This window comes from Zingiber officinale, chromosome 6B (genome assembly GCF_018446385.1).
Source record: "Zingiber officinale cultivar Zhangliang chromosome 6B, Zo_v1.1, whole genome shotgun sequence".
Taxonomy (NCBI): Eukaryota; Viridiplantae; Streptophyta; class Magnoliopsida; order Zingiberales; family Zingiberaceae; genus Zingiber; species Zingiber officinale.
This window is the reverse complement of record NC_055996.1, coordinates 38,774,349-38,788,569: the sequence shown is the minus strand read 5'-3', so window position 1 is coordinate 38,788,569 and position 14,221 is coordinate 38,774,349. Positions and strand designations below refer to the sequence as shown.

Genomic DNA, 14,221 nt, shown 5'->3' with positions numbered 1-14,221 from the left:
ATGGGTGCATCATGCAGAATGTCTTTTTAAAAACATATGCCATGTCAGGTGCAAGATGTCTTTAAACATATCTTTTAATACTTAAACATAATATCATCATAATGAGGGCCCGGCTTGTACCACATACATACATAAATGCGCGCAATCCCTAGGACAGGGTAGCTAGCCCCGAACCTACTAGGGATCTAGATCCGTTCATAGTCCGTCGGCCTAGGGCCGTACTAAGGAGCCCATCCCTTTTTACTAGACCCGTTCATAGTCCGTCGGCCTAGGGGCGCTTATGGAGCTCACCCTTGGTACAAGCCATACAAAGTAAAATACATGTCGTGCATATCATATCATCATAACTGTCATATAATATCATCATAACTGTCATATCATATCATCATAAATGTCATGCTCTTGTCTTAACATGAAGAGTGCTCTTAATCCCAACTTAAGGGAAGCAACTCTTAGCCATTTTCTTATCATATCATAAGGCATGCATACTTGGGCACATAGCCATCATAAAATCATTTTCATGCCTAGTTCATAAGCGTACATAAATGAGCATGCAACATATTTGAAATCATACATACTTGGGCACATAGCCATCATAAGAATCATTTCATGCATGGTTCATAAGCATACATAAATGGGCATGTTTCTTGTCTTATCATAAAGCATGCATACTTAATCATAAAACACATCATAAGAGTCATCATCATGCATGGTTCATAAGCATACTTAAATGACAATATAATGCATCATAGGAAAACATAATCATACATGGAAAACATTTACTAGCATCTCCTAATTCATATCCTAGTATGTGAGACACCTAGCAAAATCATAATTGGGTCTCTAACCCTAATTCCATATAGTGGCCAAAAGTTACCATGCTTAGTTTTTAGGTTACAACAACATATAAGCATGTGAACCTTAAATCAATTTCATATCATAAACCATAAGGAATATAATGAGAATAGGTAGTTTAGGTTCTAAGCTTCCTAGGCCTTTTAACTTGGTTGTGGCCGAAACTTTAAGATCATGAAACTAAGTTCTATACAAGCATAAGAATACCAAGCTAACTCCATATCATATCATAAGGGGATCCATGAGCTTGCTAGGTTTAAATTTAAACTTCCTTGAACCCTAGAATATAGTCATGGCCGAAAGTTTCATGAAAGGGAAAAGTAAGTTCTAACCAACATACAAGCATAAATATTGAGTTACATTCATATCAAATCATGGGAAGATTCATGTGCATGCTAGGCTTTAAATTTAAACTTCCTTGAACCCTAAAAATGTAATCATGGCTGAACCCTTATAATGAATGAAATGAATTTTTTTTTTGAGCAACATACAACATAAATATTTAGCCAAGTTCATATCATATCATAAGGAAGTCTATAAGCATGTTAGATTGGGTTTTAAGCTTCTTGAAGCCCTAAAATCTATCATGGCTGAAACTTCAAAAAAAGGAAATAAACTTCTAAGCAACATACAAACATGAATACCTAGCCAAGTTCATATCATATCATAAAGAAGTCTATGAGCATGTTAAATTAGGTTTTAAGCTTCTTGAAACCCTAAAATCTATCATGGCCGAAACTTCAAGGAAAGGAAAATAAATTCCAAGCAACATACAAACATGAATACCTAGCCAAGTTCTTATCACATCATAAAGGAATCTATAAGCATGTTAGATTAGGTTTTAAGCTTCTTGAAACCCTAAATCCATCATGGCCGAACCTTTACAATGAAGGAAATAAAATTTCCAAGCAACATACAAACATGAATACTTAGCCAAGTTCATATCATATCATAAGGAAGTCTATAAGCAAGTTAGATTAGGTTTTAAGCTTCTTGAAACCCTAACATCTATCATGGCCGAAACTTCAAGAAAAGGAAAATAAATTTCCATGCAACATACAAACATGAATACCTAGCCAAGTTCATATCATATCATAAAGAAGTCTATGAGCATGTTAAATTAGGTTTTAAGCTTCTTGAAACCCTAAAATCTATCATGGCCGAAACTTCAAGGAAAGGAAAATGAATTCCAAGCAACATACAAACATAAATACTTAGCCAAGTTCATACCATATCATAAAGAAGTCTAGGAGCATGTTAAATTAGGTTTTTAAGCTTCTTAAAGCCCTAGAATATTCATGGTAAACATATAAAGAAGGAGATCAAGCTCTAAACAACATCCAACATAAATCTCTAACTAAGTCCATATCATAACATAATGAGATCCATGAGCATGGGTTTCTTTTCTTTTATTTTTATTTTTAAGCATTCTAACCTTACGGAAATTTCATAAACAACTTTTACCATAGGTGAGGGGATGCTTACATCCTTGTGTTTGATTTCCTTAGTGAAGTAATCTTGATTGTGGAGCCTTCCTAGAGAGGAGCCCTCCTTTGCTTGGGTTTTGGCAATGGAGGTGGGGAAGGGCTTGGTCACAGTGGAGAGAAGGAGGAAGGAGGAAGAGGGAAAAAAAATGAAATCTCTTCTTTAATTTCCCTTTTTATTCTACATGAGAGGAGGAAGGGAAAATGCACTTCTCCTTCTCCTTTCTTATACTCACTCTTAATGAAAAGAAGAAGCAAGGCTCATCTTTTCCTTGAGAGGAAGAAGGCAACTCCAACTTCTCCTTCTAAGTGAAGAGAGCCTTCACTTCCTTACCTTTAACAATGATTTCCCTCTCCTTTCTAACAATAATTACTCTTGGTCTATTGGTTAACTTATTCATGTATTAAGTGAGAGATCCAAGGTTCAAGTCCTAGGTCTTGTATCTTTTTATTTCCATTTTATTTTTGGCTAATGTTTACCTAAGACCTATTTTTATTCATGATAAAAATATCTAAAATTTTGCTAAGTACCCTATGGGTGTTACAGACCTAAACATGAGATAACGCAGATGACTCAAACTAGTCAAGGACTATGACTGCGAGATTTTCTACCATCTGGGAAAGGCAAACAAAGTGGCCGATGCACTCAGTAGGAAGTACTGAGCCACCCTAGTTATGAGACGATATGAAACAAAGTACCCGGAGTTATTTTAAGTTCGAGGAAGAACTTTTATGAGGTATGGGGGATTGTAATACCTATAGGATCCCTAGCAATTTTATGAATTTTACCTTGATTAAAATAGGTCTTATGTGGATTTTTCTAAAATAAAAGAAGAATAGAACCAAAAAGAGGCATGACCAAGGTTTGAACCTTGGACCTTATGTTAGATGCATGTATGTGATAACCAGTAGCCCCAGCAGGGGTGTGCTGTTAGGAAAAGAAGGGGAATTGTAGTTAAGGTGAAGGCCTTTCATTTAGAAGGAGACTTAGAAGGAAAAGTTGGAGTTGCCTTATTCCTCTCTAATGGAAAAAGATGAATTTGCCTTCTTCCTTCAATCAACATAAATAAGAAAAAGGGAAAGAGAACTTCATTTTTCATGTCTTTTCTTCCTTCCTTCTTCTCTCCACCGAAAAACCAAAGCCTCACCCTCACCATTGCCGAAACCAAGCCAAAGAAATTCTTCTAGGAAAAAGTTTCAAGAAGCAAAGGGTATTCTCTTAGTAAATTAAGCGAGAGAAAGTAAGTATTCCCTAACCTGCAGTACAAGTAGTTCTCATACGCTTTATGTTTAAAAGTTGTTTGAAAAACTTAGGGATTTCCTTGCAAGTTTCGGCCAAGATAAGGAGTTGTGGTCACTTATGGTTGTCAAGTTTACAATTTATTCTTCATGTTGTAACAAAACTTAGAACCTTACCTTAGATTTCGGCCAAGGATGAACATAAGGCTTAGAGCAAGGTTTTGAAATCTAATCATGTTTGTTTATGCTCCTTCATGATGTATGATCTATTATATGTTGTTAGTTAAGTTTTCATGCTACATGTTGTATAAACAAAACTTAGAACCTTACCTTAGGTTTCGGCCAGAGCAAGGTTTTGAAATCTAATCATGCTTGTTTATGCTCCTTCATAATGTATGATCTATTATATGTTGTTAGTTAAGTTTTCATGCTACATGTTGTATAAACAAAACTTAGAACCTTACCTTAGGTTTCGGCCAAGGATGAACATAAGGCTTAGAGCATGGTTTTGAAATCTAATCAAGCTTGTTTATGTTCCTTCATGATGTATGATCTATTATATGTTGTTAGTTAAGTTTTCATGCTACATGTTGTATAAACAAAACTTAGAACCTTACCTTAGGTTTCGGCCAAGGATGAACATAAGGCTTAGAGAAAGGTTTTGAAATCTAATCATGCTTGTTTATGCTCCTTCATGATGTATGATCTAATATATGTTGTTAGTTAAGTTTTCATGCTACATGTTGTATATACAAAACTTAGAACCTTACCTTAGGTTTCGGCCAAGGATGAACATAAGGCTTAGAGCAAGGTTTTGAAATCTAATCATGCTTCTTATGCTCCATCATGATGTATGATCCCTTGTCTTTGGTTAGTTTAAGTTTTCATGCTTTTTGTGGTAGTCAAAGTTTATGATCCTTACCTTTAGGGTTCGGCCAAGATTAAATTGAAGGTTTAGGGAAAAGTTTTGAACCTAACTATGCATGTTTATGTTTTCTCATGATGTATGATTCTTGATATATGGTTAGTTTAAGTTTTCCATGCTTCATGTGGGGTAAAAAAAAAAAGAAAACCTAGAATCCTACCACTAGGTTTTGGCTAGGTTAAGATTTAGGGTTATAGGATGATCAAAACCCCAATCATATATGCTAATGATTTCTTCTGATGTAATATGTATTTTATGCCATCATGCTATTTGTTATGTGCACTTACGTCATCATGTATGTTTTCTCTAAGAAATGCTATGTGTTATGTGCACTTTATGCTACTATGTTATGCAAGGCTTATGTATGATGAAAAGCCTAAGAGATGCTTCCCTTAAGTTGGGACTAAAATCACTTTTCATGATATGATAAGAATATGATATGCCATGATATGACAAGAACATGATATACAATGATATGATATGATATGAAACATGATATGTTATTTTACTTTGTATGGCTTGTACCAGGGATGGGCTCCTAAGTTACCCCTAGGTCGATGGTCTATGAAACGGGCCTAGTAAAAAGGGATGAGCTTCTAAGTTGCCCCTAGGTTGATGGTCTATGAAACGAGCCTAGTTCCTAGTAGGTTCAAGATTTGCTACCTTGGATCTACTTAGGATGCGCACATTTATGTATGTATGTGGTAAAAAGTCGGGCCCTCATGATGTGATTATGTTTAAGTATTTATATGATATATATATTTTCAAAGGACATCATGCATATATTCATTCATGATGCATGTTTTCAAAGGACATCTTGCATATGCTTATTCATGCTAAATGTTTTCCTTTATGTTTTAGTAAGATGTTCCTTTTTGAAAAATAAGTTTATGATGCCTAGATGATCATGTTATTACTTTGTGTATGAACTCTCACATGCTATGTTATGATTTACTTACATGAGTATGACTCTACTTTATGCTAGTATACAGATTTATATCTAGATGTTGGTCAACTGAACATGTTACCACTTTATGTTTAGATGCATGAATCATGTTTTGTGAGTAGGAAAGAATCTTACTAAGCCTATGTGCTTATAGTTTAATTTCCCTTGTACTGCAGACAAAGGAAAAGAATGGTTGAATTAAAAGGGAGCAGCAGGAAGGGCAAGAATGTGTGTAGCAGTGGCATGGTGGAATAAATCTGCTTAATGTTTCTATGTTCTAAAACTTTACGTATGATGGATGATATTTATTGATGTCTACTCACTATGAACTTATGTTTTGATGATCTCTATTAGTATGCTTATTTCAAGTAAAATGCTATGCATCATGTAGCAAGTAGTAGATGTTACATCAAGTTATGAATGTTAACATGATATGTTGGATATATGATCCTATGATAATGAACATGTTTCTATGACAACATGATTGTATGCTTAAGTTAGTTTAGTTTGTTTCAAAAAAAAATATTATTATTTACTTTCGCTGCCATGTATGTATGGTTTCAAGTAACCCCCGTCCTTTCGCCCCCTTCCTGAGTGGCGGGGAAGGGCGGGGCGTTATAGTAAGTAATATAAGAAAAGAGATTAGAAAGTGAAAACGAGATCGAGAACTAGCAATGATAAGAAATCAACCTGTTTAATGAAGAGTTCTAGGAGTTCGGTTTCATTGTGATGGTATTGATGTATCATATACTATCCTACACTCATTGTCCATCAGCATGTATTCACTAGAAGCTAAAGCAACTATCCTTAAGCACCAAACAAAGACAATCCCTATGAAATCTTGTTACAGTTAACCCCTGTCACTAGGGCACCTCGGTAGATCACAAGGACACAACTTTAATTGATGTTATCAAAGATAGAATTAAGGAGCTTAGTTTGGTCTCTTACTTCCTTGTGAAGGAGTCACCTCTCCTTTCAAGGAAGTACCCTAGATATCTGTGAACGGGTTACCCCTGTCATTAGGGCCCCTCGGGTGTACGATATAAGGTATTCTCTCAATGAGGTTGGCAATTCCTACACAATCAATCAACACGATAAAGATATCGAGTAGTCGAAACAAAGCAAGTGAAAAAATCCAATGAATATAAACATAATATGAGTCTTACATCAAAACCAAACCACGATTACTCCCTCATCCTAGAACAAGGACTCTACTCCATAAATAATGGAGAAAAACCTGAAGACATGATGTATATAAACATACAAATTCTCAACACGAAGAGAGAAAGAAGAAGTATGCTTATCCAATGATGATGAGTGATCTTCAGATCCAATCATTTACTTCTGGAGTTGATGTGGTGATGAAAGATCGCTGGATCGATGTCCTCGATGGTGTGGAATGGCACCAGAGTGATTCTCCCACCTCCCCCCTCCTCGGAAAAAGGGTTAAAGCCCCTTTTATAGGCTAGGACGCAGCGTGGCAACATGATTGTGCAAGGATGGCATGGTCGTGCCCTTTCTTGGCTCTGGGTGCGCTGCACGACCGTGACAATTGGCATGATCATGTGATGCTGGGACTCAGATCTGGGGACACAGTCATGCAGGGTTGCACGACCGTGTGCTGCTTGGTCTCGGTCATGGGGGGCACGGTCGTGCAAGTATGCACGACCAAGCTCTAATTTGCCTCTGGGTTGGTCACACAGTCGTGCACTTCTCCTCTCCTGTTTTGCCACATGGCCGTGCAAGGTTTTGACGGTCGTGTTCTCTGGCTTGCTCCAGTGTGTCGACAAACGCTGTTTTCGCTCCGAAAGTTGTCCCTGTCAACATAAAATCAAATAATGAGCAGATATCTGTACAAAAGAGTATATATGATGAGTACATCATAAAAGAGGCGATCATACAAAGAATATGTACTTATAAAGCAAGTGAATGTGCTTAAAAACATGCATAAACTATCATAATATTTACGCACATCACACCCCCAGACTATAACCTTTGCTTATCTTCAAGCAAAAGGCTATAAACTATGTTCATGAGCGCATGACAGAGTTTCATAATCCCTAGTGCATTCGCCTAACTCTATCAACTAGTTTCATTGACAAGCATGATTGTGGAGTTACCTAAGTATGGCCTAAGCATAAGTTCTTTGTGCTCGGTGCAATAAGTTGCTCAAACTCTTCAAGTTTCAATTCTTTGTCCTAGTTAAGTCTTCATACAATTGAGTTCCTAATGTTCCCGGTGATAGGGACTTACATGCCACACACTTTGTTCGTTTTTCTTAAATTATACAAAGTCTCAAAGGATACTTCTTGGAATCAAGAGAAACATAACATTCATTTCCCTATTAACCTAACTCAATCTCAAAGGGATGAATTGTTGGTTTCCACTCACGATAACTATTTTTTTATCCCTTTTTTTTTTATGCTATAGTGTACCACTAATCACACATGCGGGATGCATATGTTGGGTGGGATTTATATTTTTCCAAATGAGCTTCCATGATCTGAGGTCATCCAGTAACCAAAATGTAAATAAGAAATCACCATGGGAACAAAAGTACTAAACAATTTAGATAAATCATAACTATTCCAAAAGTATTTCTATTATTCAAGCTCAAGTACTTAAGTGTAGTGTAACTAAGATCCTTAAGGTTAGGCCAAAACTTATACCAAACTTCATACAATACATAGCTTATTTGATGCTACTAGAGATAGAGAAAGGAGATACACCAAACATACTCATACTATTTTGACACACATAAACTAAGAAAATGCTAGTCATTTTGCTATTGGACAAGTAGCAGAAAAAGTAGAAGGTTTGATGTTCTCAAATATGCCTCAAAACTAGAAATGTGAATAAACAAAGCAAAGTGAAAATGAGATGCAAATAAAAATATGAAACTAGAAAAATACAAATAAACAAAATAGATCAAAAATAAAATATGCAAAGTAAAAAAAAATGCAAAAAGAAAAGAAAACTTGACTCGACTCAGGTTGTGCAGATAGACACAACACCCCCCCCCCCCAGACTTAGAATTTTCATCGTCCCGATGAAATCAATACGGTGGCAGGGGGGATAAGGGGATCCCCGATGTGTGTCAGGGGGAAATCTAGGCATACTTGGAAGATGGCCAAAGTGTTGATGATATTGATAAAGGGCATCTACTTGTTGTTTAGTGATATCCATATCATCCATAAAATTTCTCATTCTTTTATGGTCAACGTCATAGTCCTGAACAAACTCTGTCACCTGACTATAGAAGTCTCTAGTGAACTGAAAATGATCCTGTACCTCCCTAAACTGGTCGTCAGATAACTTGAAGCGACCCTCCAACAATTGTTGTTGGGTATTTTGCTTCTCATGAAGGGAGTCTAAAGAGGCACGGAAGTAATAAAAATCAAACATAGAGGATCTCATGCCATATGCAAAAGAGTGCCTAGGAGGTTCCGAATGTCCGAGAGACTGCGGGAATCCTGATGATGAGGACTCTTGGTGGTACTCGGTTTCTTCTATAATGGAGGGTATAGTCTCGGGGTGTAAATTAGTAATCACCCAATTCGCGGGGTCGCGAACTGAAGTGCGCTCGGGGCAAGGAAAGGGTAATGGAAAACCATTGGTCCTAGGGAAAGCAAACTCATTCTCATCCTGACAAATCATCCTTATAGCAAGACAAGAATCGATATTGATCTTTTCATTACCATGAATCACCTCTAATCCATCAAGCTCACAACCTAGATTGAATGTTATTTGGGTGATCAATCCACCAAACACTATCATCCCCGAAGATGCCTTAGCTGCCCTCAACAAAGTTTGCAAGAAATGAAATCCGGAATCAAATCAACTTTATTCAACATCACCCAATGAGAATCGAGTTCTATCTTTCTAACCACCCTATCAATCTCTCCTCGACCAAAGATCATTTTGCTCATCACTCGGTAAAGGTATCTAAAGGTCGGGTTTTGCATACGGGATGTCTTGGCTCTAAAGGGTTCATAAGGGTCTTTTGATCCGGTTATCGACGTCAAAAATTCATTCCATCTTATTTCATCATCAAATCCACGGGCACCACCAATGGGTAAACCAAAATAATTATTGAAATCACTAAAAGTCCACCAAACTTCTTTATTCATCATCCTAAAAGTTATGACCCCTACGTAGTCATCCTCAGAAGAAAATTTAACATCAATCGAGCTAAAAATTTCAAGGACTAGGCGGGGGTAAGTCGGTGCATGAGCGTACATAATATCATTCCAATCTAAAGAACTAATCATCCAATCTACATCATCCTTAATTCCTAGCTTGTCCAAAGTAATGGGATCCATATATTTAGTGCATGTAATTTTTTTAGCCACAAGGATATCAAATCTAGTTTTTTGTTCATGATTTCTAAAAATAATATTGAACTCGTTTTCATTACCTTCGTCGCATGCCACCCTTTTTTCCTTTGCCTTTGTCACCTCCCGGTGTATCTCCTTCACCAGATCCACTACTTCCTCGATGAAGTCTCTTCAAGATCTGCGACATGGTGCAAGGTTTTAAGGAATTTCTTATGGAGATGGGTCATGAGAATGGAAGAGAAGGAGAAGGAAATAAAAATAGGGAAGTTTCTTCTCTCTTTTTGGATTTGTGGCTTGAAGAAGTGTTAGATCTAGATGTAGATCTAAGCAAAAGTGAGCTCTAGAGGTGGGAATTAGGGTTTGATGAGGTGTAGTGGGGAAGAGAAGGATTTTTGGGAGAGAAGGAGGTGGAAATTAGGGTTTTGGGGGGAGTAAGCAGTGCACATGAGTAGGGGCACGATCGTGTCTTATAGACACGGTCGGGTTAGGTTGGATTCTGCACGGCCGTGCCGATTGGCACGACCTCCTCTTTTCTCCCCTCGGCCAAGGTTGGACGGCCGTGCCAATTGGCATGAGTCAGTCCTCCCTCTTCTCTGAACATGTCTCACGGCCGTGCCAATTGGCACGGCCCGAGTCATCTCCTTCTCTGGCAGTCACGCACGGCCGTGCCGAGTGGCACGACCTGTGTCCTTCTCTCTACATAGGCCACATGACCGTGAAAGGTTGCACGGACCGTGGCCTTCATCCTTCTGCTAGCTTTGCACGACCTCGTGGGATCACACGGCTGACTCCTTTAGGCTCACGGTGACTCGGCTTTCGCTCTTTCGGTTCCTCTGACGCCTCCACGCCGATGAAACGCTCACCGCCAGTTTGTGAAGGCTCTGCACATCCTGAAAATGAATACCCAAAACTAAAGAAATAATAAAAATACTCAACTAAACTCACCAAAACTAGAACAACGAACTAGAATGAAAGAAAAACCCTTGGGTTGCCTCCCAAGAAGCACTTGTTTTAGGTCTTTAGTTCAACCCCGTTTTAGTTAATATGGACTAAACTCGTGGAAGTACAACTCTCCTCCTAGGGTTAATGCTCCAGTCTGCACCTTTAGTTTGGCTCGTGCAGGACAAATGTATTTCTTATTGCTCGCTAGAGGGGAACTCTCATGGAAACTGCAATCCTCAATTTGGTGTAAGTTGATCTTGCTAGAGTTTCCCTGAGAAGAGGGGTTGCAGATGGAGGAATCAGATAAATTAAATTCAATCTTTTCTTTGCCAATCTCCAAAAATAACCTGTGACTTTTCACATCAATGATGGCTCCAGCTGTGGTAAGGAATGGTCTTCCAAGGATAATCGACATCTTGGGGTATTCCTCTATATCCAAGATAATGAAATTTGTGGGAACGATACATCCACCCACTTCTACTGGCATGTCTTCCATTATTCCCATTGGGTATCTACAAGAATGGTCAGCTAATTGCAGTGCCATAGTAGTCAGTTTAATGTTCTGGAGGCCCATCTTCTTACATAAAGAGTACGGAAGTAGGGTAACGCTGTCCCCAAGTCGTAGAAAGCTCTTGGTATGAGTTCAGAACCAATTTTACACAGTATGGAAAAACTTTTGGTGGAGTATTTGCCATAAGTAGAGTGCTGCAATTCTCTGTTAATGCTACACTCTCAAAATCGCCCTTCTGCCTCCTGTTAGATAAAATGCCCTTCAAGAACTTTGCAAACTTCGACATTTGGTGCAGTGCATCTACCAGTGGTACTTCTATGAAAATTTCCTTGATCTTCTTCAGGAATCGGTTGAACTCTTCATCCTTCTGTGAGGTTATCAGTTTTTAAGGGAAAGGAATCGTCTGACTGTATGGGGGAACTTGAAGAGTTTCTTCCACTTTCTTAGTAACCTCCTCTCCATCCCTATTCTGGGTCTGATTGGGCATTAGGGGAGAGGGTTCTTCATCTGAGTCAGGTCCCTTCTGAGTAATGATTTGGGGGTCTCCCAAAGTTCGTCGGCTCCTCAGCTCGATGCGATTGTAGTGTTCCACTAGGTTTATATCTAGCTTCCCTGGAAATGTTCCCTGTGCTCTTGAGATGGATTGGGCTGTCTGGGTTGTCTTGCATCTTTTGATGCTTCTCAGAATTTTCCATTCTTTAAATTAACAGCTTGATCTCATTCTTCATCTCTTTTTTCTCTGAGAGAGCTTCTTCAAGCATTTTTTCAATTGTGGACAATTGTGAAGGTAGTTGTTGAAAAGTCTGTTGTCCAGATGAGTAGCCCTGCTGCCCAGGTGAGTAGCTCTGTTGTCCAGGTTGATAGCTTTGTTTTGCAGGCCCTTGGTCTTGATTGTTCCGATATGAGAAGTTTGGGTGATTCCTTCAACTTGGATTGTATGTATTGGAGTATAGATTATTTTGTCTTTGGTTGTAGTTGACTATCACATCACACTGCTCAAGTTGGTTTATCTGTGCTTGTATTGGCCCTAGGGGGCAAGTATCTTGAGCATGATCCGTACTTCCGCAAGTTTCACAAACACAAACTATCGCATTGGCCATGTTGTTGTTGTTCCCCATGGCCTCAAACTTCTTGGTCAGAGCATCTACCTTTGCATACATGAGAGTGACTGCATCTATGTTGAATTTTCCTGACGCTTTTATTGGATTTCCTAAGAATGAACCACCAGATCTTCCTGATGTCCACTGATGGTGATTCTGTGCCACATTCTCTATGATCTCTTCAGCTTCATCAAGTCTCTTGTTCATCAGTGCTCCTCTTGCTGCAGACTCGAGGGATACCTTCATGTGATAGTTGTTTCCATTATAGAAGGTGTGTAAAACCAACCATTTCTCAACGCTATGATGGGGGAACTGTCTCATCATACTTTTGAATCTATTCCAGGCTTCAAATAATGTTTATCAGTCTACCTGTTTGAAGCTTGCAATCAGATTCCTCATATGAGCAGTTTTGCTTGGTGGATAGAATTTGTCCAGGAATTTCTGCTCACACTGCTCCCAGGATGTAATGATATTTGCTGGAAGGGAATTTAGATACTACTTGGCTCTGTCTTTCAGGGAGAATTCGAAGAGCAATAACCTTACTGATTCAGGAGGGACTCCGTTCACTTTCATGGTGTCGCAGATCTCGTAGAAAAGCTCTAAGTGGTGGTTTGGATCATCGTGCAGTCCTCCTCCAAATTGATTCTACTGAACCATGTGAATTACTGCAGGCTTGATTTCAAAGTTGTTAGCTTCAATTGGTGGTCGATTGATGCAAGATCGAACCCCTCGTGCATAAGGAGCTGCATAATCCTTCAACAATTTATCAGCAATCTCTGAAGATTCTTGTGCTGCTTGAAATGCCTTCTGTAGGCTTCTTCTCCTCAGGAAAGTCCTATCAATCGCTGGATCAAACGGTAGAAGCTGTCCGTAAAGATTAGCTCTTCGCATGCAAAAATAAAATATGAACTATAGTAAAGAAGAAGAAATGAAATATTATTATTATTATTATTTTACATTTTTAATAAAAATGCATAAAGTAAATAAAAACAAGAATAAAATTATTTAGCTCTAAATGGAAACTAAAGGAAAGATAAAGTAAAAGAAAACAAAGTCTAGTCTAATCTAGTATGACTATCACCAATGTTATAGACGCAATCCCCGGCAACGGTGCCAAAAACTTGTTACACTTCCGCAAGTGCACGGATTCGTTGTCAGTAATAAAGAATATCGATCCCACGAGGACTGGTTATAAGCACTAGTGATGACACACTTAGGATTAGCTACACTATCGATGGTTGTAAGAAATCTAAGAAAAGAGATTAGAAAGTAGAAACGAGAACTAGCAACGAGAAGAAATCAACCTGGTTAATGAAGAGTTCAAGGCATTCGGTTTCATTGTGGTGGTATTCATGTATCACATACTATCCTATACTCATTGTCTATCAGCATGCATTCGCCAGAAGCTAAAGTAACTATCCTTAAGCACCAAACAAAGACGATCCCTATGAAATCCTGTTACGGTTAACCCTTGTCACTAGGGCGCCTCGGTAGATCACAAGGACACAACTCTAATTGATGTTATCAAAGATAGAATTAAGGAGCTTAGTTTGGTCTCTTACTTCCATGTGAAGGAGTCGCCTCTCCTTTCAAGGAAGTACCCTAGATGTCCGTGAATGAGTTACCCCTGTCACTAAGGCCCTTCGGGTGTATGATCTAAGGTATTCCCTCAACGAGGTTGGCAATTCCTACACAATCAATCAATACGACAAAGAGATCGAGTAGTCGAAATAAAGCAAGTGAAATCATCCAATGAATATAAACATAATATGAGCCTTACATCAAAACCTATCCACAATTACCCTCATCCCAGAACAAGGACTCTACTCCATAGAGGTCGGAGAAAAACCCAAAAACATGATGTATATAAACATACAAATTC

The 14,221-nt window shown here is 38.5% G+C and overlaps 1 non-coding gene across 1 annotated transcript; it reads left to right on the top strand.

The window, feature by feature from the left end:
- The first annotated feature begins 12,634 nt into the window (after positions 1 to 12,634).
- On the top strand, positions 12,635 to 12,740 carry LOC121993427. Its single transcript, XR_006115272.1, has one exon. It is a non-coding gene; the product is annotated as a small nucleolar RNA R71 (small nucleolar RNA).
- The last annotated feature ends 1,481 nt before the right edge of the window (positions 12,741 to 14,221 follow it).